We start from the raw sequence: 27,607 nt of genomic DNA, 5'->3' as shown, positions 1-27,607 counted from the left end.
TGTCGGGGGTGTTTGTGGTGCTGTGGTGTCGGGAGTGTTTGTGGCGCTGTGGTGTCGGGGATGTTTGTGGCGCTGAGGTGTCGGGGGTGTTTGTGGCGCTGTGGTGTCGGGGATGTTTGTGGCGCTGTGGTGTCGGGGATGTTTGTGGCGCTGTGGTGTCGGGGAAGTTTGTGGTGCTGTGGTGTCAGGGGTGTTTGTGGTGCTGTTGTGTCAGGGGTGTTTGTGGCGCTGTGGTGTCGGGGGTGTTTGTGGCGCTGTGGTGTCGGGGATGTTTGTGGTGCTGTGGTGTCAGGGGTGTTTGTGGTGCTGTGGTATCAGGGGTGTTTGTGGTGCTGTGGTGTCGGGGGTGTTTGTGGCGCTGTGGTGTCGGGGTTGTTTGTGGTGCTGTGGTGTCAGGGGTGTTTGTGGTGCTGTGGTGTCGGGGGTGTTTGTGGTGCTGTGGTGTCGGGGGTGTTTGTGGCGCTGTGGTGTCGGGGATGTTTGTGGTGCTGTGGTGTCAGGGGTGTTTGTGGTGCTGTGGTGTCAGGGGTGTTTGTGGTGCTGTGGTGTCGGGGATGTTTGTGGTGCTGTGGTGTCGGGGGTGTTTGTGGCGCTGTGGTGTCGGGGATGTTTGTGGCGTTGTGGTGTCAGGGATGTTTGTGGTGCTGTGGTGTCAGGGGTGTTTGTGGTGCTGTGGTGTCAGGGGTGTTTGTGGTGCTGTGGTGTCGGGCGTCTTTGTGGCGCTGTGGTGTCAGGGGTGTTTGTGGTGCTGTGGTGTCGGGGGTGTTTGTGGCGCTGTGGTGTCGGGGGTGTTTGTGGCGCTGTGGTGTCGGGGATGTTTGTGGCGCTGTGGTGTCGGGGATGTTTGTGGTGCTGTGGTGTCGGGGGTGTTTGTGGCGCTGTGGTGTCGGGGATGTTTGTAACGCTGTGGTGTCGGGGGTGTTTGTGGCGCTGTGGTGTCGGGGATGTTTGTGGCGCTGTGGTGTCAGGGATGTTTGTGGCGCTGTGGTGTCGGGGATATTTGTGGCTCCGGGTATGTTTGTGGCGCTGTGGTGTCGGGGATGTTTGTGGTGCTGTGGTGTCGTGGATGTTTGTGGCGCTGTGGTGTCGGGGATGTTTGTGGCGCTGTGGTGTCGGGGATGTTTGTGGCGCTGTGGTGTCGGGGGTGTTTGTGGCGCTGTGGTGTCGGGGGTGTTTGTGGCGCTGTGGTGTCGGGGGTGTTTGTGGCGCTGTGGTGTCGGGGGTGTTTGTGGCGCTGTGGTGTCGGGGATGTTTGTGGCGCTGTGGTGTCGGGTATGTTTGAGGCGCTGTGGTGTCGGGGGTGTTTGTGACGCTGTGGTGTCGGGGATGTTTGTGGCGCTGTGGTGTTGGGGATGGTTGTCACGCTGTGGTGTCGGGGATGTTTGTGGTGCTGTTGTGTCAGGGGTGTTTGTGGCGCTGTGGTGTCGGGGATGTTTGTGGCGCTGTGGTGTCGGGGATGTTTGTGGTGCTGTGGTGTTGGGGATGGTTGTCACGCTGTGGTGTCGAGGATGTTTGTGGCGCTGTGGTGTCGGGGATGTTTGTGGCGCTGGGGTGTCGGGGATGTTTGTGGCGCTGTGGTGTCGGGGATGTTTGTGGTGCTGTGGTGTCGGGGGTGTTTGTGGTGCTGTGGTGTCGGGGATGTTTGTGGTGCTGTGGTGTCGGGGGTGTTTGTGGTGCTGTGGTGTCAGGGATGTTTGTGGTGCTGTGGTGTCGGGGGTGTTTGTGGTGCTGTGGTGTCGGGGATGTTTGTGGCGCTGTGGTGTCGGGTATGTTTGTGGCGCTGTGGTGTCGGGGGTGTTTGTGGCGCTGTGGTGTCGGGGATGTTTGTGGCGCTGTGGTGTCGGGGATGTTTGTGGCGCTGTGGTGTCGGGGATGTTTGTGGCGCTGTGGTGTCGGGGGTGTTTGTGACGCTGTGGTGTCGGGGATGTTTGTGGTGCTGTGGTGTCGGGGATGTTTGTGGCGCTGTGGTGTCGGGTATGTTTGTGGCTCTGTGGTGTCGGGGGTGTTTGTGGCGCTGTGGTGTCGGGGGTGTTTGTGGCGCTGTGGTGTCAGGGGTGTTTGTGGCGCTGTGGTGTCGGGGATGTTTGTGGTGCTGTGGTGTCGGGGATGTTTGTGGTGCTGTGGTGTCGTGGATGTTTGTGGCGCTGTGGTGTCGGGGATGTTTGTGGCGCTGTGGTGTCGGGGATGTTTGTGGCGCTGTGGTGTCGGGGATGTTTGTGGCGCTGTGGTGTCGGGTATGTTTGTGGCGCTGTGGTGTCGGGGGTGTTTGTGACGCTGTGGTGTCGGGGATGTTTGTGGTGCTGTGGTGTCGGGGATGTTTGTGGCGCTGTGGTGTCGGGGATGTTTGTGGCGCTGATGTGTCGGGGGTGTTTGTGACGCTGTGGTGTCGGGGATGTTTGTTGTGCTGTGGTGTCGGGGGTGTTTGTGGCGCTGTGGTGTCGGGGATGTTTGTGGCGCTGTGGTGTCGGGGATGTTTGTGGCGCTGTGGTGTCGGGGATGTTTGTGGCGCTGTGGTGTCGGGGGTGTTTGTGGCGCTGTGGTGTCGGGGATGTTTGTGGCGCTGAGGTGTCGGGGATGTTTGTGGCGCTGTGGTGTCGGGGATGTTTGTGTCGCTGTGGTGTCGGGGATGTTTGTGACGCTGAGGTGTCGGGGATGTTTGTGACGCTGTGGTGTCGGGGATGTTTGTGGTGCTGTGGTGTTGGGGATGGTTGTCACGCTGTGGTGTCGGGGATGTTTGTGGCGCTGTGGTGTCGGGGATGTTTGTGGCGCTGATGTGTCGGGGGTGTTTGTGACGCTGTGGTGTCGGGGATGTTTGTGGTGCTGTGGTGTCGGGGGTGTTTGTGGCGCTGTGGTGTCGGGGATGTTTGTGGCGCTGTGGTGTCGGGTATGTTTGTGGTGCTGTGGTGTCGGGGATGTTTGTGGCTCTGTGGTGTCGGGGGTGTTTGTGGCGCTGTGGTGTCGGGGGTGTTTGTGGTGCTGTGGTGTCGGGGGTGTTTGTGGTGCTGTGGTGTCGGGGATGTTTGTGGCGCTGTGGTGTCGGGGATGTTTGTGACGCTGAGGTGTCGGGGATGTTTGTGACGCTGTGGTGTCGGGGATGTTTGTGGTGCTGTGGTGTTGGGGATGGTTGTCACGCTGTGGTGTCGGGGATGTTTGTGGCGCTGTGGTGTCGGGGATGTTTGTGGCGCTGATGTGTCGGGGGTGTTTGTGACGCTGTGGTGTCGGGGATGTTTGTGGTGCTGTGGTGTCGGGGGTGTTTGTGGCGCTGTGGTGTCGGGGATGTTTGTGGCGCTGTGGTGTCGGGTATGTTTGTGGTGCTGTGGTGTCGGGGATGTTTGTGGCTCTGTGGTGTCGGGGGTGTTTGTGGCGCTGTGGTGTCGGGGATGTTTGTGGCGCTGTGGTGTCGGGGGTGTTTGTGGTGCTGTGGTGTCGGGGATGTTTGTGGCTCTGTGGTGTCGGGGGTGTTTGTGGCGCTGTGGTGTCGGGGGTGTTTGTGGCGCTGTGGTGTCAGGGGTGTTTGTGGCGCTGTGGTGTCGGGGATGTTTGTGGTGCTGTGGTGTCGGGGATGTTTGTGACGCTGTGGTGTCGGGGGTGTTTGTGACGCTGTGGTGTCGGGGGTGTTTGTGACGCTGTGGTGTCGGGGATGTTTGTGGCGCTGTGGTGTCGGGTATGTTTGTGGTGCTGTGGTGTCGGGGATGTTTGTGGTGCTGTGGTGTTGGGGATGGTTGTCGCGCTGTGGTGTCGGGGATGTTTGTGGCGCTGTGGTGTCGGGGATGTTTGTGGCGCTGGGGTGTCGGGGATGTTTGTGGCGCTGTGGTGTCGGGGATGTTTGTGGCGCTGGGGTGTCGGGGATGTTTGTGGCGCTGTGGTGTCGGGGATGTTTGTGGCGCTGTGGTGTCGGGGATGTTTGTGACGCTGAGGTGTCGGGGATGTTTGTGACGCTGTGGTGTCGGGGATGTTTGTGGTGCTGTGGTGTCGGGGATGTTTGTGGCGCTGTGGTGTCGGGGATGTTTGTGGCGCTGTGGTGTCGGGGATGTTTGTGGCGCTGTGGTGTCGGGGATGTTTGTGGCGCTGTGGTGTCGGGGATGTTTGTGACGCTGTGGTGTCGGGGATGTTTGTGGCGCTGTGGTGTCGGGGATGTTTGTGGTGCTGTGGTGTCGGGGATGTTTGTGATGCTGTGGTGTCGGGGGTGTTTGTGGCGCTGTGGTGTCGGGGATGTTTGTGGCGCTGGGGTGTCGGGGATGTTTGTGGCGCTGGGGTGTCGGGGATGTTTGTGGCGCTGTGGTGTCGGGGATGTTTGTGGCGCTGGGGTGTCGGGGATGTTTGTGGCGCTGTGGTGTCGGGGATGTTTGTGGTGCTGTGGTGTCGGGGATGTTTGTGGTGCTGAGGTGTCGGGCGTCTTTGTGGCGCTGTGGTGTCAGGGGTGTTTGTGGTGCTGTGGTGTCGGGGATGTTTGTGGCGCTGTGGTGTCGGGTATGTTTGTGGCGCTGTGGTGTCGTGGGTGTTTGTGGCGCTGTGGTGTCGGGGATGTTTGTGGCGCTGTGGTGTCGGGTATGTTTGTGGCGCTGTGGTGTCGGGTATGTTTGTGGCGCTGTGGTGTCGGGGGTGTTTGTGGCGCTGTGGTGTCGGGGATGTTTGTGGCGCTGTGGTGTCGGGGATGTTTGTGGCGCTGTGGTGTCGGGGATGTTTGTGGCGTCGGGTATGTTTGTGGCGCTGTGGTGTCGGGGATGTTTGTGGTGCTGTGGTGTCGTGGATGTTTGTGGCGCTGTGGTGTCGGGGATGTTTGTGGCGCTGTGGTGTCAGGGATGTTTGTGGCGCTGTGGTGTCGGGGATGTTTGTGGCGCTGTGGTGTCGGGGGTGTTTGTGGCGCTGTGGTGTCGGGTATGTTTGTGGCACTGTGGTGTCGGGGATGTTTGTGGCGCTGTGGTGTCGGGGATGTTTGTGGCGCTGTGGTGTCAGGGATGTTTGTGGTGCTGTGGTGTCGGGGATGTTTGTGGCGCTGTGGTGTCGGGGATGTTTGTGGCGCTGTGGTGTCAGGGATGTTTGTGGCGCTGTGGTGTCGGGGATGTTTGTGGCGCTGTGGTGTCGGGGGTGTTTGTGGCGCTGTGGTGTCGGGTATGTTTGTGGCACTGTGGTGTCGGGGATGTTTGTGGCGCTGTGGTGTCGGGGATGTTTGTGGCGCTGTGGTGTCAGGGATGTTTGTGGCGCTGTGGTGTCGGGGATGTTTGTGGCGCTGTGGTGTCGGGGATGTTTGTGGTGCTGTGGTGTCGGGGATGTTTGTGGAGCTGTGGTGTCGGGGATGTTTGTGGCTCTGTGGTGTCGGGGGTGTTTGTGGTGCTGTGGTGTTGGGGATGTTTGTGGCGCTGTGGTGTCGGGGATGTTTGTGGTGCTGTGGTGTCGGGGATGTTTGTGGTGCTGTGGTGTCGGGGGTGTTTGTGGCGCTGTGGTGTCGGGGTTTGTTGTGGCGCTGTGGTGTCGGGGATGTTTGTGGCGCTGTGGTGTCGGGGATGTTTGTGGTGCTGTGGTGTCGGGGGTGTTTGTGGCGCTGTGGTGTCGGGGGTGTTTGTGGCGCTGTGGTGTCGGGGATGTTTGTGGTGCTGTGGTGTCGGGGGTGTTTGTGGCGCTGTGGTGTCGGGGATGTTTGTAACGCTGTGGTGTCGGGGATGTTTGTGGCGCTGTGGTGTCGGGGATGTTTGTGGCGCTGTGGTGTCGGAGGTGTTTGTGGTGCTGTGGTGTCGGGGATGTTTGTGGCGCTGTGGTGTCGGGGATGTTTGTGGCGCTGTGGTGTCAGGGGTGTTTGTGGCGCTGTGGTGTCGGGGATGATTATGGTGCTGTGGTGTCGGGGATGTTTGTGGTGCTGTGGTGTTGGGGATGTTTGTGGCGCTGTGGTGTCGGGTATGTTTGTGGCGCTGTGGTGTCGGGGATGTTTGTGGTGCTGTGGTGTTGGGGATGTTTGTGGTGCTGTGGTGTTGGGGATGTTTGTGGCGCTGTGGTGTCAGGGGTGTTTGTGGCGCTGTGGTGTCGGGGATGTTTGTGGCGCAGTGGTGTCGGGGATGTTTGTGGCGCTGTGGTGTCGGGGATATTTGTGGCGCTGTGCGGTCGGGTATTTTTGTGGCGCTGTGGTGTCGGGGGTGTGTGTGGCGCTGTGGTGTTGGGGATGTTTGTGGCGCTGTGGTGTCGGGGGTGTTTGTGGCGCTGTGGTGTCGGGGGTGTTTGTGGCGCTGTGGTGTCGGGGATGTTTGTGTCGCTGTGGTGTCGGGGGTGTTTGTGGCACTGTGGTGTTGGGGATGTTTGTGGCGCTGTGGTGTCGGGGGTGTTTGTGGCGCTGTGGTGTCGGGGATGTTTGTGGCGCTGTAATGTCGGGTGTGTTTGTGGCGCTGTGGTGTTGGGGATATTTGTGGCGCTGTGGTGTCGGGGGTGTTTGTGGCGCTGTGGTGTCGGGGATATTTGTGGCGCTGTGGTGTCGGGGGTGTTTGTGGCGCTGTGGTGTTGGGGATATTTGTGGCGCTGTGGTGTCGGGGATGATTATGGTGCTGTGGTGTCGGGGATGTTTGTGGTGCTGTGGTGTTGGGGATGTTTGTGGTGCTGTGGTGTCGGGGATGTTTGTGGTGCTGTGGTGTCGGGTATGTTTTTGTCGCTGTGGTGTCGGGGATGTTTGTGGCGCTGTGGTGTCGGGGGTGTTTGTGGCGCTGTGGTGTTGGGGATGTTTGTGGCGCTGTGGTGTCGGGGGTGTTTGTGGTGCTGTGGTGTCGGGGATGTTTGTGGCGCTGTGGTGTCGGGGATGTTTGTGGTGCTGTGGTGTTGGGGATGTTTGTGGCGCTGTGGTGTCGGGGGTGTTTGTGGCGCTGTGGTGTCGGGGATGTTTGTGGCGCTGTGGTGTCGGGGATATTTGTGGCGCTGTGGTGTCGGGGATGTTTGTGGCGCTGTGGTGTCAGGTATGTTTGTGGCGCTGTGGTGTCAGGTATGTTTGTGGCGCTGTGGTGTTGGGGATGTTTGTGGCGCTGTGGTGTCGGGGGTGTTTGTGGTGCTGTGGTGTCGGGATGTTTGTGGCGCTGTGGTGTCGGGGATGTTTGTGGCGCTGTGGTGTCGGGGATGTTTGTGACGCTGTGGTGTCGGGGATGTTTGTGGCGCTGTGGTGTCGGGGATGTTTGTGGCGCTGTGGTGTCGGGTATGTTTGTGGCGCTGTGGTGTCGGGGATGTTTGTGGCGCTGTGGTGTCCGGGATGTTTGTGGCGCTGTGGTGTCGGCGATGATTGTGGCGCTGTGGTGTCCGGGATGTTTGTGGCGCTGTGGTGTCCGGGATGTTTGTGGCGCTGTGGTGTCGGGGATGATTGTGGCGCTGTGGTGTCCGGGATGATTGTGGTGCTGTGGTGTCGGGGATGTTTGTGGCGCTGTGGTGTCAGGGATATTTTTGGTGCTGCGGTGTCGGGGATGTTTGTGACGCTGTGGTGTCGGGGATGTTTGTGGCGCTGTGGTGTCGGGGATGTTTGTGGCGCTGTGGTGTCGGGGATGTTTGTGGCGCTGTGGTGTCGGGTATATTTGTGGCGCTGTGGTGTCATGGATGTTTGTGGCGCTGTGGTGTCGGGGATGTTTGTGGTGCTGTGGTGTCGGGGGTGTTTGTGGCGCTGTGGTGTCGGGGATTGTTGTGGCGCTGTGGTGTCGGGGATGATTATGGTGCTGTGGTGTCGGGGATGTTTGTGGCGCTGTGGTGTCGGGGATGTTTGTGGTGCTGTGGTGTCGGCGGTGCTTGTGGCGCTGTGGTTTCGGGGATGTTTGTGGCGCTGTGGTGTCGGGGTTTGTTGTGGCGCTGTGGTGTCGGGGTTTGTTGTGGCGCTGTGGTTTCGGGGATGTTTGTGGCGCTGTGGTGTCGGGGTTTGTTGTGGCGCTGTGGTGTCGGAGTTTGTTGTGGCGCTGTGGTTTCGGGGATGTTTGTGGCGCTGTGGTGTCGGGGTTTGTTGTGGCGCTGTGGTGTCGGGGTTTGTTGTGGCGCTGTGGTTTCGGGGATGTTTGTGGCGCTGTGGTGTCAGGGTTTGTTGTGGCGCTGTGTTGTTAGGGTTTGTTGTGGCGCTGTGGTGTCGGGGTTTGTTGTGGCGCTGTGGTGTCGGGGTTTGTTGTGGCGCTGTGGTTTCGGGGATGTTTGTGGCGCTGTGGTGTCGGGGTTTGTTGTGGCGCTGTGGTGTCGGGGTTTGTTGTGGCGCTGTGGTTTCGGGGATGTTTGTGGCGCTGTGGTGTCGGGGTTTGTTGTGGCGCTGTGGTGTCGGGGTTTGTTGTGGCGCTGTGGTTTCGGGGATGTTTGTGGCGCTGTGGTGTCGGGGTTTGTTGTGGCGCTGTGGTTTCGGGGATGTTTGTGGCGCTGTGGTGTCGGGGTTTGTTGTGGCGCTGTGGTTTCGGAGATGTTTGTGAGGCTGTGGTGTCGGGGATGTTTGTGGCGCTGTGGTTTCGGGGATGTTTGTGGCGCTGTGGTGTCGGGGATGTTTGTGGCGCTGTGGTTTCGGGGATGTTTGTGGCGCTGTGGTGTCGGGGTTTGTTGTGGCGCTGTGGTTTCGGGGATGTTTGTGGCGCTGTGGTGTCGGGGTTTGTTGTGGCGCTGTGGTTTCAGAGATGTTTGTGGGGCTGTGGTGTCGGGGATGTTTGTGGCGCTGTGGTTTCGGGGATGTTTGTGGCGCTGTGGTGTCGGGGTTTGTTGTGGCGCTGTGGTTTCGGAGATGTTTGTGGCGCTGTGGTGTCGGGGATGTTTGTGGCGCTGTGGTTTCGGGGATGTTTGTGGCGCTGTGGTGTCGGGGATGTTTGTGGCGCTGTGGTTTCGGGGATGTTTGTGGCGCTGTGGTGTCGGGGATGTTTGTGGCGCTGTGGTTTCGGGGATGTTTGTGGCGCTGTGGTGTCGGGGTTTGTTGTGGCGCTGTGGTTTCGGGGATGTTTGTGGCGCTGTGGTGTCGGGGTTTGTTGTGGCGCTGTGGTTTCGGGGATGTTTGTGGCGCTGTGGTGTCGGGGTTTGTTGTGGTGCTGTGGTGTCGGGGTTTGTTGTGGCGCTGTGGTGTCGGGGTTTGTTGTGGCGCTGTGGTGTCGGGGTTTGTTGTGGCGCTGTGGTGTCGGGGTTTGTTGTGGCGCTGTGGTTTCGGGGATGTTTGTGGCGCTGTGGTGTCGGTGTTTGTTATGGTGCTGTGGTGTCGGGGATGTTTGTGGCGCTGTGGTGTCGGGGTTTGTTGTGGCGCTGTGGTGTCGGGGGTGTTTGTGGCGCTGTGGTGTCGGGGTTTGTTGTGGCGCTGTGGTGTCAGGGTTTGTTGTGGCGCTGTGGTGTCGGGGTTTGTTGTGGCGCTGTGGTGTCGGGGGTGTTTGTGGCGCTGTGGTGTCGGGGATGTTTGTGGCGCTCGTCTGGGTTCTGGTCCGGTTTTATACCTCTATTTGCTCCGCACTCAGTGAGACTAAATTTGTATTTATTTTTTTACTTATTTTTATTTTTTCATCATCATCTTTTATTGCAAAACATTTTTCCATTATTTTTTCCTACTTTATTTTGAATTTTTTTGAATTTTTCCCCTTTTTTTTCCCTTTTTTCTTTTCTTCCTTCCATTTAGCTCTGTACAGCCCCACGGCCCCCTGATGGTAAAGTGATTGCAGGCTGCAGGGTGCTGAGGATAGCCGGGTAGGACGGGGTTACAGGCCGGCACTACTGATGAGCCGCACCTGGCTAGCTGAGCATATATCCTGGCTAGCCGCTCACCGGGGATTTTCATCCTGGGGGAGGGAGACGCTATTGCTCTCTGCAAGCAGCCTGCATCGGCCGTGGCCTCTGGACGGCAAGTATCACTGGCTGCTGTAGCCTATGGCTGTTGTGTGACTTGCCGGGTCGGGGGTTATATTTGTTAGTGACTGTTGTGGAACCAGTGAAAATAAACTGTAAACCCCTGTGTGCCGCCCCCTGACCCTCACTGTGCCCGGCCATACCCTATACCCGGGGTGGGGGGGGGGGGGGCCCCACTAGGGTAACATCACACCCCCTGCAGTAAATATGGCCCCTATATACCCATGCACAGTCCCCATCCAGACGCTTTTCACATAAGTAAATGAATTTTTGCTTGTTCACCGTGCACCATCCACTTCCTCCTCCAAAGCCGGGGTCTGCGGCGGCGCAGGTCCATGACGTCATGTGCCGCCCGCGACCGGCAACTAACCTCTGATTGGCTTGTATCACAAAATACATTTGAGGAAAAAAAAACCTGTTGTCCTTGGCCTCTGTCCTCCGCAGGTCGCCACCTCTGTCCTCCGCAGGTCGCCACCTCTGTCCTCTGCAGGCCGCCTCCGCAGGCCGCCACCTCTGTCCTCCGCAGGCCGCCACCTCTGTCCTCCGCAGGCCGCCACCTCTGTCCTCCGCAGGCCGCCACCTCTGTCCTCCGCAGGCCGCCTCCGCAGGCCGCCTCCTCTGTCCTCCGCAGGCCGCCACCACCTCTGTCCTCCGCAGGCCGCCACCACCTCTGTCCTCCGCAGGCCGCCACCACCTCTGTCCTCCGCAGGCCGCCACCACCTCTGTCCTCCGCAGGCTGCCACCACCTCTGTCCTCCGGGGCTCCGGTGCCTCTCGTATGGCAGAGCGCAGCCTCAGGGGCCACACGCAATATCCCCGGCCGTGTGCTTCAGACCCCGGCATTAAGCCCCCCTTACACACTGGAGCAGGGTTTACAACCGTCCAGAAATTCTAGGACTGTAAAATAGGGCAGTATACAGAATAGCTGTACTGTATATATAGTATATATTCATATATTAGTGTGTGTAGCCAGTGGTGACAGGAGGCCTCCCCGGCAGAGATTACAGGCAGGGTTAGTGTCAGCGCTCTGATGGTGCTTAGTTGTACTAATGGTGCTGTGTGCAGTGGTGTACCGCCGATAGAGGCAGACCACGTGACTGGTGGCCGTGAGTCAGGAGGGCCCAGTATCCGCTCTGGCACCATGCCCCCCTCCTCTCCCGCTGGCCCCCCGCCGAGGATCGCACTCTCAATTGTACCGACATCGCAGGTGCCGATACAACTGAAAGCAATGATGGGGGAAGGAGCGGAGCGCTGCCTGTCATCATCCTCCCGCTCTGTCTGCTCTCTGCCTCTGACGTGTCAGCACAGAGGAGCGCGGTGACGTCATCACTGTGCTGAGAGGTGCAGAGCATGCGCCGAGTACACTGGAGCAGCAGGGGAACTAGAAGTGCGTATGTATTTATCCCAGTGGCCACACAACTATGGGGGTTGCATATTACTATATTGGGGTGCACTATACAAGGGGTGCATAATACTATATGGAGGAATATTGAGTGCATTATACTGTATGGAGGACTATGTGGGGCCCATTATACTGTATGGAGGGCTATGTGGGGCCCATTATACTGTATGGAGGACTATGTGGCACCCATTATACTGTATGGAGGACTATGTGGGGCCCATTATACTGTATGGAGGACTATGTGGGGCCCATTATACTGTATGGAGGACTATGTGGGGCCCATTATACTGTATGGAGGACTATGTGGGGCCCATTATACTGTATGGAGGACTATGTGGCACCCATTATACTGTATGGAGGACTATGTGGGGCCCATTATACTGTATGGAGGACTATGTGGGGCCCATTATACTGTATGGAGGACTATGTGGGGCCCATTATACTGTATGGAGGACTATGGCACCCATTATACTGTATGGAGTACTGTGGGGCCCATTATACTCTATGGAGGACTATGTGGGGCCCATTATACTGTATGGAGGACTATGTGGCGCCCATTATACTGTATGGAGGACTATGTGGGGCCCATAATACTCTATGGAGGACTATGTGGGGCCCATAATACTCTATGGAGGACTATGTGGGGCCCATAATACTCTATGGAGGACTATGTGGGGCCCATAATACTCTATGGAGGACTATGTGGGGCCCATTATACTCTATGGAGGACTATGTGGGGCCCATTATACTCTATGGAGGACTATGTGGGGCCCATTATACTCTATGGAGGACTATGTGGGGCCCATTATACTCTATGGAGGACTATGTGGGGCCCATTATACTCTATGGAGGACTATGTGGGGCCCATTATTCTGTATGGAGGACTATGTGGCGCCCATTATACTGTATGGAGGACTATGTGGCGCCCATTATACTGTATGGAGGACTATGTGGGGCCCATTATACTGTATGGAGGACTATGTGGGGCCCATTATACTATATGGAGGACTATGTGGGGCCCATTATACTATATGGAGGACTATGTGGGGCCCATTATTCTGTATGGAGGACTATGTGGGGCCCATTATTCTGTATGGAGGGCTATGTGGGGCCATTATTCTGTATGGAGGGCTATGTGGGGCACATTCTGTATGGAGGGCTATGTGGGGCCCATTATTCTGTATGGAGGACTATGTGGGGCCCATTATTCTGTATGGAGGACTATGTGGGGCCCATTATACTGTATGGAGGACTATGTGGGGCCCATTATTCTGTATGGAGGACTATGTGGGGCCCATTATTCTGTATGGAGGACTATGTGGGGCCCATTATACTGTATGGAGGACTATGTGGGGCCCATTATTCTGTATGGAGGACTATGTGGGGCCCATTATTCTGTATGGAGGACTATGTGGGGCCCATTATACTGTATGGAGGACTATGTGGGGCCCATTATACTGTATGGAGGACTATGTGGGGCCCATAATACTCTATGGAGGACTATGTGGGGCCCATAATACTCTATGGAGGACTATGTGGGGCCCATAATACTCTATGGAGGACTATGTGGGGCCCATTATACTCTATGGAGGACTATGTGGGGCCCATTATACTCTATGGAGGACTATGTGGGGCCCATTATACTCTATGGAGGACTATGTGGGGCCCATTATACTCTATGGAGGACTATGTGAGGGCCATTATACTATATGGAGGGCTATGTGAGGGCCATTATACTATATGGAGGACTATGTGGGGCACATTATTCTGTATGGAGGGCTATGTGGGGCACATTATTCTGTATGGAGGGCTATGTGGGGCACATTATTCTGTATGGAGGGCTATGTGGGGCACATTATTCTGTATGGAGGGCTATGTGGAGCCCATTATTCTGTATGGAGGACTATGTGGGGCCCATTATTCTGTATGGAGGGCTATGTGGAGCCCATTATTCTGTATGGAGGACTATGTGGGGCCCATTATTCTGTATGGAGGACTATGTGGAGCACATTATTCTGTATGGAGGGCTATGTGGTGCACATTATTCTGTATGGAGGGCTATGTGGAGCACATTATTCTGTATGGAGGGCTATGTGGAGCACATTATTCTGTATGGAGGGCTATGTGGAGACATTATTCTGTATGGAGGGCTATGTGGGGCCCATTATTCTGTATGGAGGGCTATGTGGAGCCCATTATTCTGTATGGAGGGCTATGTGGAGCACATTATTCTGTATGGAGGGCTATGTGGGGGACATTATTCTGTATGGAGGGCTATGTGGGGCACATTATTCTGTATGGAGGGCTATGTGGAGCACATTATTCTGTATGGAGGACTATGTGGGGACATTATTCTGTATGGAGGGCTATGTGGGGCACATTATTCTGTATGGAGGGCTATGTGGAGCACATTATTCTGTATGGAGGGCTATGTGGGGCACATTATTCTGTATGGAGGGCTATGTGGGGCACATTATTCTGTATGGAGGGCTATGTGGGGCACATTATTCTGTATGGAGGGCTATGTGGAGCACATTATTCTGTATGGAGGGCTATGTGGGGCACATTATTCTGTATGGAGGGCTATGTGGGGCCCATTATTCTGTATGGAGGGCTATGTGGGGCACATTATTCTGTATGGAGGGCTATGTGGGGCACATTATTCTGTATGGAGGGCTATGTGGGGCACATTATTCTGTATGGAGGGCTATGTGGGGCACATTATTCTGTATGGAGGGCTATGTGGGGCCCATTATTCTGTATGGAGGGCTATGTGGGGCACATTATTCTGTATGGAGGGCTATGTGGGGACATTATTCTGTATGGAGGGCTATGTGGGGCACATTATTCTGTATGGAGGGCTATGTGGGGCCCATTATTCTGTATGGAGGGCTATGTGGGGCACATTATTCTGTATGGAGGGAGGGCTATGTGGGGCCATTATTCTGTATGGAGGGCTATGTGGGGCCCATTATTCTGTATGGAGGTCTATGTGGGGCCATTATTCTGTATGGAGGACTATGTGGAGCACATTATTCTGTATGGAGGGCTATGTGGGGCACATTATTCTGTATGGAGGGCTATGTGGGGCCCATTATTCTGTATGGAGGGCTATGTGGGGCACATTATTCTGTATGGAGGGCTATGTGGGGCACATTATTCTGTATGGAGGGCTATGTGGAGCACATTATTCTGTATGGAGGGCTATGTGGGGCACATTATTCTGTATGGAGGACTATGTGGGCCCATTATTCTGTATGGAGGGCTATGTGGGGCACATTATTCTGTATGGAGGGCTATGTGGGGCACATTATTCTGTATGGAGGGCTATGTGGGGCACATTATTCTGTATGGAGGACTATGTGGGCCCATTGTTCTGTATGGAGGGCTATGTGGAGCACATTATTCTGTATGGAGGGCTATGTGGAGCACATTATTCTGTATGGAGGGCTATGTGGTGCACATTATTCTGTATGGAGGGCTATGTGGGGCACATTATTCTGTATGGAGGACTATGTGGGCCCATTGTTCTGTATGGAGGGCTATGTGGAGCACATTATTCTGTATGGAGGGCTATGTGGAGCACATTATTCTGTATGGAGGGCTATGTGGTGCACATTATTCTGTATGGAGGGCTATGTGGGGCACATTATTCTGTATGGAGGGCTATGTGGAGACATTATTCTGTATGGAGGGCTATGTGGCGCCCATTATACTGTATGGAGGACTATGTGGGGCCCATTATACTATATGGAGGACTATGTGGGGCCCATTATTCTGTATGGAGGGCTATGTGGGGCCCATTATTCTGTATGGAGGACTATGTGGAGCACATTATTCTGTATGGAGGGCTATGTGGAGCACATTATTCTGTATGGAGGGCTATGTGGTGCACATTATTCTGTATGGAGGGCTATGTGGGGCACATTATTCTGTATGGAGGACTATGTGGGCCCATTATTCTGTATGGAGGACTATGTGGGCCCATTATTCTGTATGGAGGACTATGTGGGCCCATTATTCTGTATGGAGGACTATGTGGAGCACATTATTCTGTATGGAGGGCTATGTGGGGTCCATTATTCTGTATGGAGGGCTATGTGGGGCCCATTATTCTGTATGGAGGGCTATGTGGAGCATATTATTCTGTATGGAGGGCTATGTGGTGCACATTATTCTGTATGGAGGGCTATGTGGGGCACATTATTCTGTATGGAGGACTATGTGGGCCCATTATTCTGTATGGAGGACTATGTGGGCCCATTATTCTGTATGGAGGACTATGTGGGCCCATTATTCTGTATGGAGAGCTATGTGGAGCACATTATTCTGTATGGAGGGCTATGTGGAGCATATTATTCTGTATGGAGGGCTATGTGGAGCATATTATTCTGTATGGAGGGCTATGTGGAGACATTATTCTGTATGGAGGGCTATGTGGGGACATTATTCTGTATGGAGGGCTATGTGGAGCACATTATTCTGTATGGAGGACTATGTGGAGCACATTATTCTGTATGGAGGGCTATGTGGGGCCATTATTCTGTATGGAGGGCTATGTGGGGCCCATTATACTGTATGGAGGGCTATGTGGGGCGCATTATTCTGTATGGAGGGCTATGTGGGGCCCATTATTCTGTATGGAGGGCTATGTGGAGCCCATTATTCTGTATGGAGGACTATGTGGAGCACATTATTCTGTATGGAGGACTATGTGGGGCACATTATTCTGTATGGAGGACTATGTGGAGCCCATTATTCTGTATGGAGGGCTATGTGGTGCACATTATTCTGTATGGAGGGCTATGTGGGGCCCATTATTCTGTATGGAGGACTATGTGGAGCACATTATTCTGTATGGAGGGCTATGTGGGGCACATTATTCTGTATGGAGGGCTATGTGGGGCCCATTATTCTGTATGGAGGACTATGTGGGGCACATTATTCTGTATGGAGGGCTATGTGGAGCACATTATTCTGTATGGAGGACTATGTGGGGCCATTATTCTGTATGGAGGGCTATGTGGAGCACATTATTCTGTATGGAGGGCTATGTGGAGCACATTATTCTGTATGGAGGGCTATGTGGAGCACATTATTCTGTATGGAGGGCTATGTGGGGCCATTATTCTGTATGGAGGGCTATGTGGAGCACATTATTCTGTATGGAGGGCTATGTGGGGCCATTATTCTGTATGGAGGGCTATGTGGGGCCCATTATTCTGTATGGAGGGCTATGTGGGGCCCATTATTCTGTATGGAGGGCTATGTGGGGCCCATTATTCTGTATGGAGGGCTATGTGGGGCCCATTATTCTGTATGGAGGGCTATGTGGGGCCCATTATTCTGTATGGAGGGCTATGTGGAGCACATTATTCTGTATGGAGGGCTATGTGGGGCACATTATTCTGTATGGAGGGTTATGTGGAGCACATTATTCTGTATGGAGGGCTATGTGGGGCACATTATTCTGTATGGAGGGCTATGTGGAGCACATTATTCTGTATGGAGGGCTATGTGGAGCACATTATTCTGTATGGAGGGCTATGTGGAGCACATTATTCTGTATGGAGGGCTATGTGGAGCACATTATTCTGTATGGAGGACTATGTGGGGCCCATTATTCTGTATGGAGGGCTATGTGGGGCACATTATTCTGTATGGAGGGCTATGTGGGGCCCATTATTCTGTATGGAGGGCTATGTGGGGCACATTATTCTGTATGGAGGGCTATGTGGGGCACATTATTCTGTATGGAGGGCTATGTGGGGCCATTATTCTGTATGGAGGGCTATGTGGAGCACATTATTCTGTATGGAGGGCTATGTGGAGCACATTATTCTGTATGGAGGGCTATGTGGAGCACATTATTCTGTATGGAGGGCTATGTGGAGCACATTATTCTGTATGGAGGGCTATGTGGAGCACATTATTCTGTATGGAGGGCTATGTGGGGCCCATTATTCTGTATGGAGAGCTATGTGGGGCCATTATTCTGTATGGAGGGCTATGTGGAGCACATTATTCTGTATGGAGGGCTATGTGGAGCACATTATTCTGTATGGAGGGCTATGTGGAGCACATTATTCTGTATGGAGGGCTATGTGGAGCACATTATTCTGTATGGAGGGCTATGTGAGGCACATTATTCTGTATGGAGGGCTATGTGGAGCACATTATTCTGTATGGAGGGCTATGTGGGGCACATTATTCTGTATGGAGGGCTATGTGGGGCACATTATTCTGTATGGAGGGCTATGTGGGGCCATTATTCTGTATGGAGGACTATGTGGAGCACATTATTCTGTATGGAGGACTATGTGGAGCACATTATTCTGTATGGAGGGCTATGTGGAGCACATTATTCTGTATGGAGGGCTATGTGGAGCACATTATTCTGTATGGAGGGCTATGTGGAGCACATTATTCTGTATGGAGGGCTATGTGGAGCACATTATTCTGTATGGAGGGCTATGTGGAGCACATTATTCTGTATGGAGGGCTATGTGAGGCACATTATTCTGTATGGAGGGCTATGTGGAGCACATTATTCTGTATGGAGGGCTATGTGGAGCACATTATTCTGTATGGAGGGCTATGTGGGGCCCATTATACTGTATGGAGGGCTATGTGGGGTCCATTATTCTGTATGGAGGGCTATGTGGGGCCATTATTCTGTATGGAGGGCTATGTGGGGCACATTATTCTGTATGGAGGGCTATGTGGGGCACATTATTCTGTATGGAGGGCTATGTGGCGCCCATTATTCTGTATGGAGGGCTATGTGGGGCCCATTATTCTGTATGGAGGGCTATGTGGGGCCATTATTCTGTATGGAGGGCTATGTGGGGCACATTATTCTGTATGGAGGGCTATGTGGGGCACATTATTCTGTATGGAGGGCTATGTGGCGCCCATTATTCTGTATGGAGGGCTATGTGGGGCCCATTATTCTGTATGGAGGGCTATGTGGAGCACATTATTCTGTATGGAGGGCTATGTGGAGCACATTATTCTGTATGGAGGGCTATGTGGAGCACATTATTCTGTATGGAGGGCTATGTGGGGCACATTATTCTGTATGGAGGACTATGTGGAGCACATTATTCTGTATGGAGGGCTATGTGGAGCACATTATTCTGTATGGCGGGCTATGTGGAGCACATTATTCTGTATGGAGGGCTATGTGGGGCACATTATTCTGTATGGAGGGCTATGTGAGGCCCATTATTCTGTATGGAGGGCTATGTGGAGCACATTATTCTGTATGGAGGGCTATGTGGAGCACATTATTCTGTATGGAGGGCTATGTGGAGCACATTATTCTGTATGGAGGGCTATGTGGAGCACATTATTCTGTATGGAGGACTATGTGAGGCACATTATTCTGTATGGAGGGCTATGTGGGGCACATTATTCTGTATGGAGGGCTTTGTGGGGTCATCATTCTGTATGGAGGGCTATGTGGGGACATTATCCTGTATGGAGGGCTATGTGGGGCCCATTATTCTGTATGGAGGGCTATGTGGGGCCCATTATTCTGTATGGAGGACTATGTGGGGCACATTATTCTGTATGGAGGGCTATGTGGGGCCATTATTCTGTATGGAGGGCTATGTGGGGTCATCATTCTGTATGGAGGGCTATGTGGGGCACATTATTCTGTATGGAGGACTATGTGGAGCACATTATTCTGTATGGAGGGCTATGTGGAGCACATTATTCTCTATGGAGGGCTATGTGGGGCCATTATTCTGTATGGAGGGCTATGTGGAGCACATTATTCTGTATGGAGGACTATGTGGGGACATTATTCTGTATGGAGGGCTATGTGGGGCCCATTATTCTGTATGGAGGGCTATGTGGGGCCCATTATTCTGTATGGAGGGCTATGTGGAGCACATTATTCTGTATGGAGGGCTATGTGGAGCCCATTATTCTGTATGGAGGGCTATGTGGAGCACATTATTCTGTATGGAGGGCTATGTGGGGCCCATTATTCTGTATGGAGGGCTATGTGGGGCACATTATTCTGTATGGAGGGCTATGTGGGGCCCATTATTCTGTATGGAGGGCTATGTGGAGCACATTATTCTGTATGGAGGGCTATGTGGAGCACATTATTCTGTATGGAGGGCTATGTGGGGCACATTATTCTGTATGGAGAGCTATGTGGGGGCCATTATTCTGTATGGAGGGCTATGTGGGGCCATTATTCTGTATGGAGGGCTATGTGGGGCCCATTATTCTGTATGGAGGACTATGTGGGGCCCATTATTCTGTATGGAGGGCTATGTGGAGCACATTATTCTGTATGGAGGGCTATGTGGGGCCCATTATTCTGTATGGAGGGCTATGTGGGGCACATTATTCTGTATGGAGGGCTATGTGGGGCCATTATTCTGTATGGAGGGCTATGTGGAGCACATTATTCTGTATGGAGGGCTATGTGGAGCACATTATTCTGTATGGAGGGCTATGTGGAGCACATTATTCTGTATGGAGGGCTATGTGGAGCACATTATTCTGTATGGAGGGCTATGTGGGGACATTATTCTGTATGGAGGGCTATGTGGGGCCCATTATTCTGTATGGAGGGCTATGTGGAGCACATTATTCTGTATGGAGGGCTATGTGGGGACATTATTCTGTATGGAGGGCTATGTGGAGCACATTATTCTGTATGGAGGGCTATGTGGGGCACATTATTCTGTATGGAGGGCTATGTGGAGCACATTATTCTGTATGGAGGGCTATGTGGGGACATTATTCTGTATGGAGGGCTATGTGGGGCCATTATTCTGTATGGAGGGCTATGTGGAGCACATTATTCTGTATGGAGGACTATGTGGGGACATTATTCTGTATGGAGGGCTATGTGGAGCCCATTATTCTGTATGGAGGGCTATGTGGAGCACATTATTCTGTATGGAGGGCTATGTGGGGCCCATTATTCTGTATGGAGGGCTATGTGGAGCACATTATTCTGTATGGAGGGCTATGTGGAGCACATTATTCTGTATGGAGGGCTATGTGGGGCCCATTATTCTGTATGGAGGGCTATGTGGGGCCCATTATTCTGTATGGAGGGCTATGTGGAGCACATTATTCTGTATGGAGGGCTATGTGGAGCACATTATTCTGTATGGAGGGCTATGTGGAGCACATTATTCTGTATGGAGGGCTATGTGGAGCACATTATTCTGTATGGAGGGCTATGTGGGGCCCATTATTCTGTATGGAGGGCTATGTGGGGCACATTATTCTGTATGGAGGGCTATGTGGGGGCCATTATTCTGTATGGAGGGCTATGTGGGGCCATTATTCTGTATGGAGGGCTATGTGGGGCCCATTATTCTGTATGGAGGACTATGTGGGGCCCATTATTCTGTATGGAGGGCTATGTGGAGCACATTATTCTGTATGGAGGGCTATGTGGGGCCCATTATTCTGTATGGAGGGCTATGTGGGGCACATTATTCTGTATGGAGGGCTATGTGGGGCCATTATTCTGTATGGAGGGCTATGTGGAGCACATTATTCTGTATGGAGGGCTATGTGGAGCACATTATTCTGTATGGAGGGCTATGTGGAGCACATTATTCTGTATGGAGGGCTATGTGGGGACATTATTCTGTATGGAGGGCTATGTGGGGCCCATTATTCTGTATGGAGGGCTATGTGGAGCAGATTATTCTGTATGGAGGGCTATGTGGAGCACATTATTCTGTATGGAGGGCTATGTGGAGCCCATTATTCTGTATGGAGGGCTATGTGGGGCACATTATTCTGTATGGAGAGCTATGTGGGGACATTATTCTGTATGGAGGGCTATGTGGGGACATTATCCTGTATGGAGGACTATGTGGAGCACATTATTCTGTATGGAGGGCTATGTGGGCACATTATTCTGTATGGAGGGCTATGTGGGGCCATTATTCTGTATGGAGGGCTATGTGGAGCACATTATTCTGTATGGAGGACTATGTGGGGACATTATTCTGTATGGAGGGCTATGTGGGCCCATTATTCTGTATGGAGGGCTATGTGGGGCTTATTATTCTGTATGGAGGGCTATGTGGAGCACATTATTCTGTATGGAGGGCTATGTGGAGCCCATTATTCTGTATGGAGGGCTATGTGGAGCACATTATTCTGTATGGAGGGCTATGTGGGGCCATTATTCTGTATGGAGGGCTATGTGGGGCCCAATTTTCTGTATGGAGGGCTATGTGGAGCACATTATTCTGTATGGAGGGCTATGTGGAGCACATTATTCTGTATGGAGGGCTATGTGGAGCCCATTATTCTGTATGGAGGGCTATGTGGGGACATTATTCTGTATGGAGGGCTATGTGGGGACATTATTCTGTATGGAGGGCTATGTGGAGCACATTATTCTGTATGGAGGGCTATGTGGGGCCCAATATTCTGTATGGAGGGCTATGTGGAGCCCATTATTCTGTATGGAGGGCTATGTGGAGCACATTATTCTGTATGGAGGGCTATGTGGAGCACATTATTCTGTATGGAGGGCTATGTGGTGCCCATTATTCTGTATGGAGGGCTATGTGGGGCCATTATTCTGTATGGAGGGCTATGTGGGGCCCATTATTCTGTATGGAGGGCTATGTGGGGACATTATTCTGTATGGAGGGCTATGTGGGGCACATTATTCTGTATGGAGGATTATGTGGGGCACATTATTCTGTATGGAGGGCTATGTGGGGACATTATTCTGTATGGAGGGCTATGTGGGGCACATTATTCTGTATGGAGGGCTATGTGGAGCACATTATTCTGTATGGAGGGCTATGTGGGGCCCATTATTCTGTATGGAGGACTATGTGGAGCACATTATTCTGTATGGAGGGCTATGTGGAGCACATTATTCTGTATGGAGGGCTATGTGGGGCCATTATTCTGTATGGAGGGCTATGTGGAGCCCATTATTCTGTATGGAGGGCTATGTGGAGCACATTATTCTGTATGGAGGGCTATGTGGGGCACATTATTCTGTATGGAGGGCTATGTGGAGCACATTATTCTGTATGGAGGGCTATGTGGGGCCATTATTCTGTATGGAGGGCTATGTGGGGCCATTATTCTGTATGGAGGGCTATGTGGAGCCCATTATTCTGTATGGAGGGCTATGTGGGGCACATTATTCTGTATGGAGGGCTATGTGGAGCACATTATTCTGTATGGAGGGCTATGTGGGGCACATTATTCTGTATGGAGGGCTATGTGGAGCACATTATTCTGTATGGAGGGCTATGTGGGGCACATTATTCTGTATGGAGGGCTATGTGGAGCACATTATTCTGTATGGAGGGCTATGTGGAGCACATTATTCTGTATGGAGGGCTATGTGGGGCCATTATTCTGTATGGAGGGCTATGTGGAGCCCATTATTCTGTATGGAGGGCTATGTGGAGCCCATTATTCTGTATGGAGGGCTATGTGGGGCACATTATTCTGTATGGAGGGCTATGTGGAGCACATTATTCTGTATGGAGGGCTATGTGGGGCACATTATTCTGTATGGAGGGCTATGTGGGGCCCATTATTCTGTATGGAGGGCCATGTGGGGCCCATTATTCTGTATGGAGGTCTATGTGGGGTCATTATTCTGTATGGAGGGTTATGTGGAGCCCATTATTCTGTATGGAGGGTTATGTGGAGCCCATTATTCTGTATGGAGGGCTATGTGGAGCACATTATTCTGTATGGAGGGCTATGTGGAGCACATTATTCTGTATGGAGGGCTATGTGGAGCACATTATTCTGTATGGAGGGCTATGTGGAGCACATTATTCTGTATGGAGGGCTATGTGGGGCACATTATTCTGTATGGAGGGCTATGTGGAGCACATTATTCTGTATGGAGGACTATGTGGAGCACATTATTCTGTATGGAGGACTATGTGGGGCCCATTATTCTGTATGGAGGGCTATGTGGGGCCCATTATTCTGTATGGAGGACTATGTGGAGCACATTATTCTGTATGGAGGGCTATGTGGGGCCCATTATTCTGTATGGAGGGCTATGTGGAGCACATTATTCTGTATGGAGGACTATGTGGAGCCCATTATTCTGTATGGAGGGCTATGTGGGGCACATTATTCTGTATGGAGGGCTATGTGGGGCCATTATTCTGTATGGAGGGCTATGTGGAGCACATTATTCTGTATGGAGGACTATGTGGAGCACATTATTCTGTATGGAGGGCTATGTGGGGCACATTATTCTGTATGGAGGGCTATGTGGTGCACATTATTCTGTATGGAGGGCTATGTGGAGCACATTATTCTGTATGGAGGACTATGTGGAGCACATTATTCTGTATGGAGGGCTATGTGGGGCACATTATTCTGTATGGAGGGCTATGTGGAGCACATTATTCTGTATGGAGGGCTATGTGGTGCACATTATTCTGTATGGAGGGCTATGTGGAGCACATTATTCTGTATGGAGGACTATGTGGAGCACATTATTCTGTATGGAGGGCTATGTGGGGCACATTATTCTGTATGGAGGGCTATGTGGAGCACATTATTCTGTATGGAGGGCTATGTGGGGCCCATTATTCTGTATGGAGGGCTATGTGGAGCACATTATTCTGTATGGAGGGCTATGTGGGGCACATTATTCTGTATGGAGGGCTATGTGGGGCACATTATTCTGTATGGAGGGCTATGTGGAGCACATTATTCTGTATGGAGGGCTATGTGGTGCACATTATTCTGTATGGAGGGCTATGTGGAGCACATTATTCTGTATGGAGGGCTATGTGGAGCACATTATTCTGTATGGAGGGCTATGTGGAGCACATTATTCTGTATGGAGGGCTATGTGGTGCACATTATTCTGTATGGAGGGCTATGTGGGGCACATTATTCTGTATGGAGGGCTATGTGGGGCACATTATTCTGTATGGAGGGCTATGTGGAGCACATTATTCTGTATGGAGGGCTATGTGGGGCACATTATTCTGTATGGAGGGCTATGTGGGGCACATTATTCTGTATGGAGGGCTATGTGGAGCACATTATTCTGTATGGAGGGCTATGTGGTGCACATTATTCTGTATGGAGGGCTATGTGGGGCCCATTATTCTGTATGGAGGGCTATGTGGAGCACATTATTCTGTATGGAGGACTATGTGGAGCCCATTATTCTGTATGGAGGGCTATGTGGGGCACATTATTCTGTATGGAGGGCTATGTGGTGCACATTATTCTGTATGGAGGGCTATGTGGAGCACATTATTCTGTATGGAGGGCTATGTGGAGCACATTATTCTGTATGGAGGGCTATGTGGAGCACATTATTCTGTATGGAGGGCTATGTGGGGACATTATTCTGTATGGAGGGCTATGTGGGGCCCATTATTCTGTATGGAGGGCTATGTGGAGCAGATTATTCTGTATGGAGGGCTATGTGGAGCACATTATTCTGTATGGAGGGCTATGTGGAGCCCATTATTCTGTATGGAGGGCTATGTGGGGCACATTATTCTGTATGGAGAGCTATGTGGGGACATTATTCTGTATGGAGGGCTATGTGGGGACATTATCCTGTATGGAGGACTATGTGGAGCACATTATTCTGTATGGAGGGCTATGTGGGCACATTATTCTGTATGGAGGGCTATGTGGGGCCATTATTCTGTATGGAGGGCTATGTGGAGCACATTATTCTGTATGGAGGACTATGTGGGGACATTATTCTGTATGGAGGGCTATGTGGGCCCATTATTCTGTATGGAGGGCTATGTGGGGCTTATTATTCTGTATGGAGGGCTATGTGGAGCACATTATTCTGTATGGAGGGCTATGTGGAGCCCATTATTCTGTATGGAGGGCTATGTGGAGCACATTATTCTGTATGGAGGGCTATGTGGGGCCATTATTCTGTATGGAGGGCTATGTGGGGCCCAATTTTCTGTATGGAGGGCTATGTGGAGCACATTATTCTGTATGGAGGGCTATGTGGAGCACATTATTCTGTATGGAGGGCTATGTGGAGCCCATTATTCTGTATGGAGGGCTATGTGGGGACATTATTCTGTATGGAGGGCTATGTGGGGACATTATTCTGTATGGAGGGCTATGTGGAGCACATTATTCTGTATGGAGGGCTATGTGGGGCCCAATATTCTGTATGGAGGGCTATGTGGAGCCCATTATTCTGTATGGAGGGCTATGTGGAGCACATTATTCTGTATGGAGGGCTATGTGGAGCACATTATTCTGTATGGAGGGCTATGTGGTGCCCATTATTCTGTATGGAGGGCTATGTGGGGCCATTATTCTGTATGGAGGGCTATGTGGGGCCCATTATTCTGTATGGAGGGCTATGTGGGGACATTATTCTGTATGGAGGGCTATGTGGGGCACATTATTCTGTATGGAGGATTATGTGGGGCACATTATTCTGTATGGAGGGCTATGTGGGGACATTATTCTGTATGGAGGGCTATGTGGGGCACATTATTCTGTATGGAGGGCTATGTGGAGCACATTATTCTGTATGGAGGGCTATGTGGGGCCCATTATTCTGTATGGAGGACTATGTGGAGCACATTATTCTGTATGGAGGGCTATGTGGAGCACATTATTCTGTATGGAGGGCTATGTGGGGCCATTATTCTGTATGGAGGGCTATGTGGAGCCCATTATTCTGTATGGAGGGCTATGTGGAGCACATTATTCTGTATGGAGGGCTATGTGGGGCACATTATTCTGTATGGAGGGCTATGTGGAGCACATTATTCTGTATGGAGGGCTATGTGGGGCCATTATTCTGTATGGAGGGCTATGTGGGGCCATTATTCTGTATGGAGGGCTATGTGGAGCCCATTATTCTGTATGGAGGGCTATGTGGGGCACATTATTCTGTATGGAGGGCTATGTGGAGCACATTATTCTGTATGGAGGGCTATGTGGGGCACATTATTCTGTATGGAGGGCTATGTGGAGCACATTATTCTGTATGGAGGGCTATGTGGGGCACATTATTCTGTATGGAGGGCTATGTGGAGCACATTATTCTGTATGGAGGGCTATGTGGAGCACATTATTCTGTATGGAGGGCTATGTGGAGCACATTATTCTGTATGGAGGGCTATGTGGGGCCATTATTCTGTATGGAGGGCTATGTGGAGCCCATTATTCTGTATGGAGGGCTATGTGGAGCACATTATTCTGTATGGAGGGCTATGTGGGGCACATTATTCTGTATGGAGGGCTATGTGGAGCACATTATTCTGTATGGAGGGCTATGTGGGGCCATTATTCTGTATGGAGGGCTATGTGGGGCCATTATTCTGTATGGAGGGCTATGTGGAGCCCATTATTCTGTATGGAGGGCTATGTGGGGCACATTATTCTGTATGGAGGGCTATGTGGAGCCCATTATTCTGTATGGAGGGCTATGTGGAGCCCATTATTCTGTATGGAGGGCTATGTGGAGCACATTATTCTGTATGGAGGGCTATGTGGGGCACATTATTCTGTATGGAGGGCTATGTGGGGCCCATTATTCTGTATGGAGGGCCATGTGGGGCCCATTATTCTGTATGGAGGTCTATGTGGGGTCATTATTCTGTATGGAGGGTTATGTGGAGCCCATTATTCTGTATGGAGGGTTATGTGGAGCCCATTATTCTGTATGGAGGGCTATGTGGAGCACATTATTCTGTATGGAGGGCTATGTGGAGCACATTATTCTGTATGGAGGGCTATGTGGAGCACATTATTCTGTATGGAGGGCTATGTGGAGCACATTATTCTGTATGGAGGGCTATGTGGGGCACATTATTCTGTATGGAGGGCTATGTGGAGCACATTATTCTGTATGGAGGACTATGTGGAGCACATTATTCTGTATGGAGGACTATGTGGGGCCCATTATTCTGTATGGAGGGCTATGTGGGGCCCATTATTCTGTATGGAGGACTATGTGGAGCACATTATTCTGTATGGAGGGCTATGTGGGGCCCATTATTCTGTATGGAGGGCTATGTGGAGCACATTATTCTGTATGGAGGACTATGTGGAGCCCATTATTCTGTATGGAGGGCTATGTGGGGCACATTATTCTGTATGGAGGGCTATGTGGGGCCATTATTCTGTATGGAGGGCTATGTGGAGCACATTATTCTGTATGGAGGACTATGTGGAGCACATTATTCTGTATGGAGGGCTATGTGGGGCACATTATTCTGTATGGAGGGCTATGTGGTGCACATTATTCTGTATGGAGGGCTATGTGGAGCACATTATTCTGTATGGAGGACTATGTGGAGCACATTATTCTGTATGGAGGGCTATGTGGGGCACATTATTCTGTATGGAGGGCTATGTGGAGCACATTATTCTGTATGGAGGGCTATGTGGTGCA

General features: G+C 52.1%; 1 protein-coding gene across 1 annotated transcript in view; it reads left to right on the top strand.

Moving 5' to 3' along the window:
- The window catches only part of LOC142301806 (uncharacterized), a 93,058-nt gene that overhangs the window by 11,068 nt on the left and 54,383 nt on the right, over window positions 1–27,607 (top strand). The gene's annotated exons all lie outside the window — the stretch shown is intronic.

This window comes from Anomaloglossus baeobatrachus, chromosome 4, assembly GCF_048569485.1.
Source record: "Anomaloglossus baeobatrachus isolate aAnoBae1 chromosome 4, aAnoBae1.hap1, whole genome shotgun sequence".
NCBI lineage: Eukaryota > Metazoa > Chordata > Amphibia > Anura > Aromobatidae > Anomaloglossus > Anomaloglossus baeobatrachus.
This window is presented reverse-complemented; position numbering and strand designations above follow the sequence as displayed.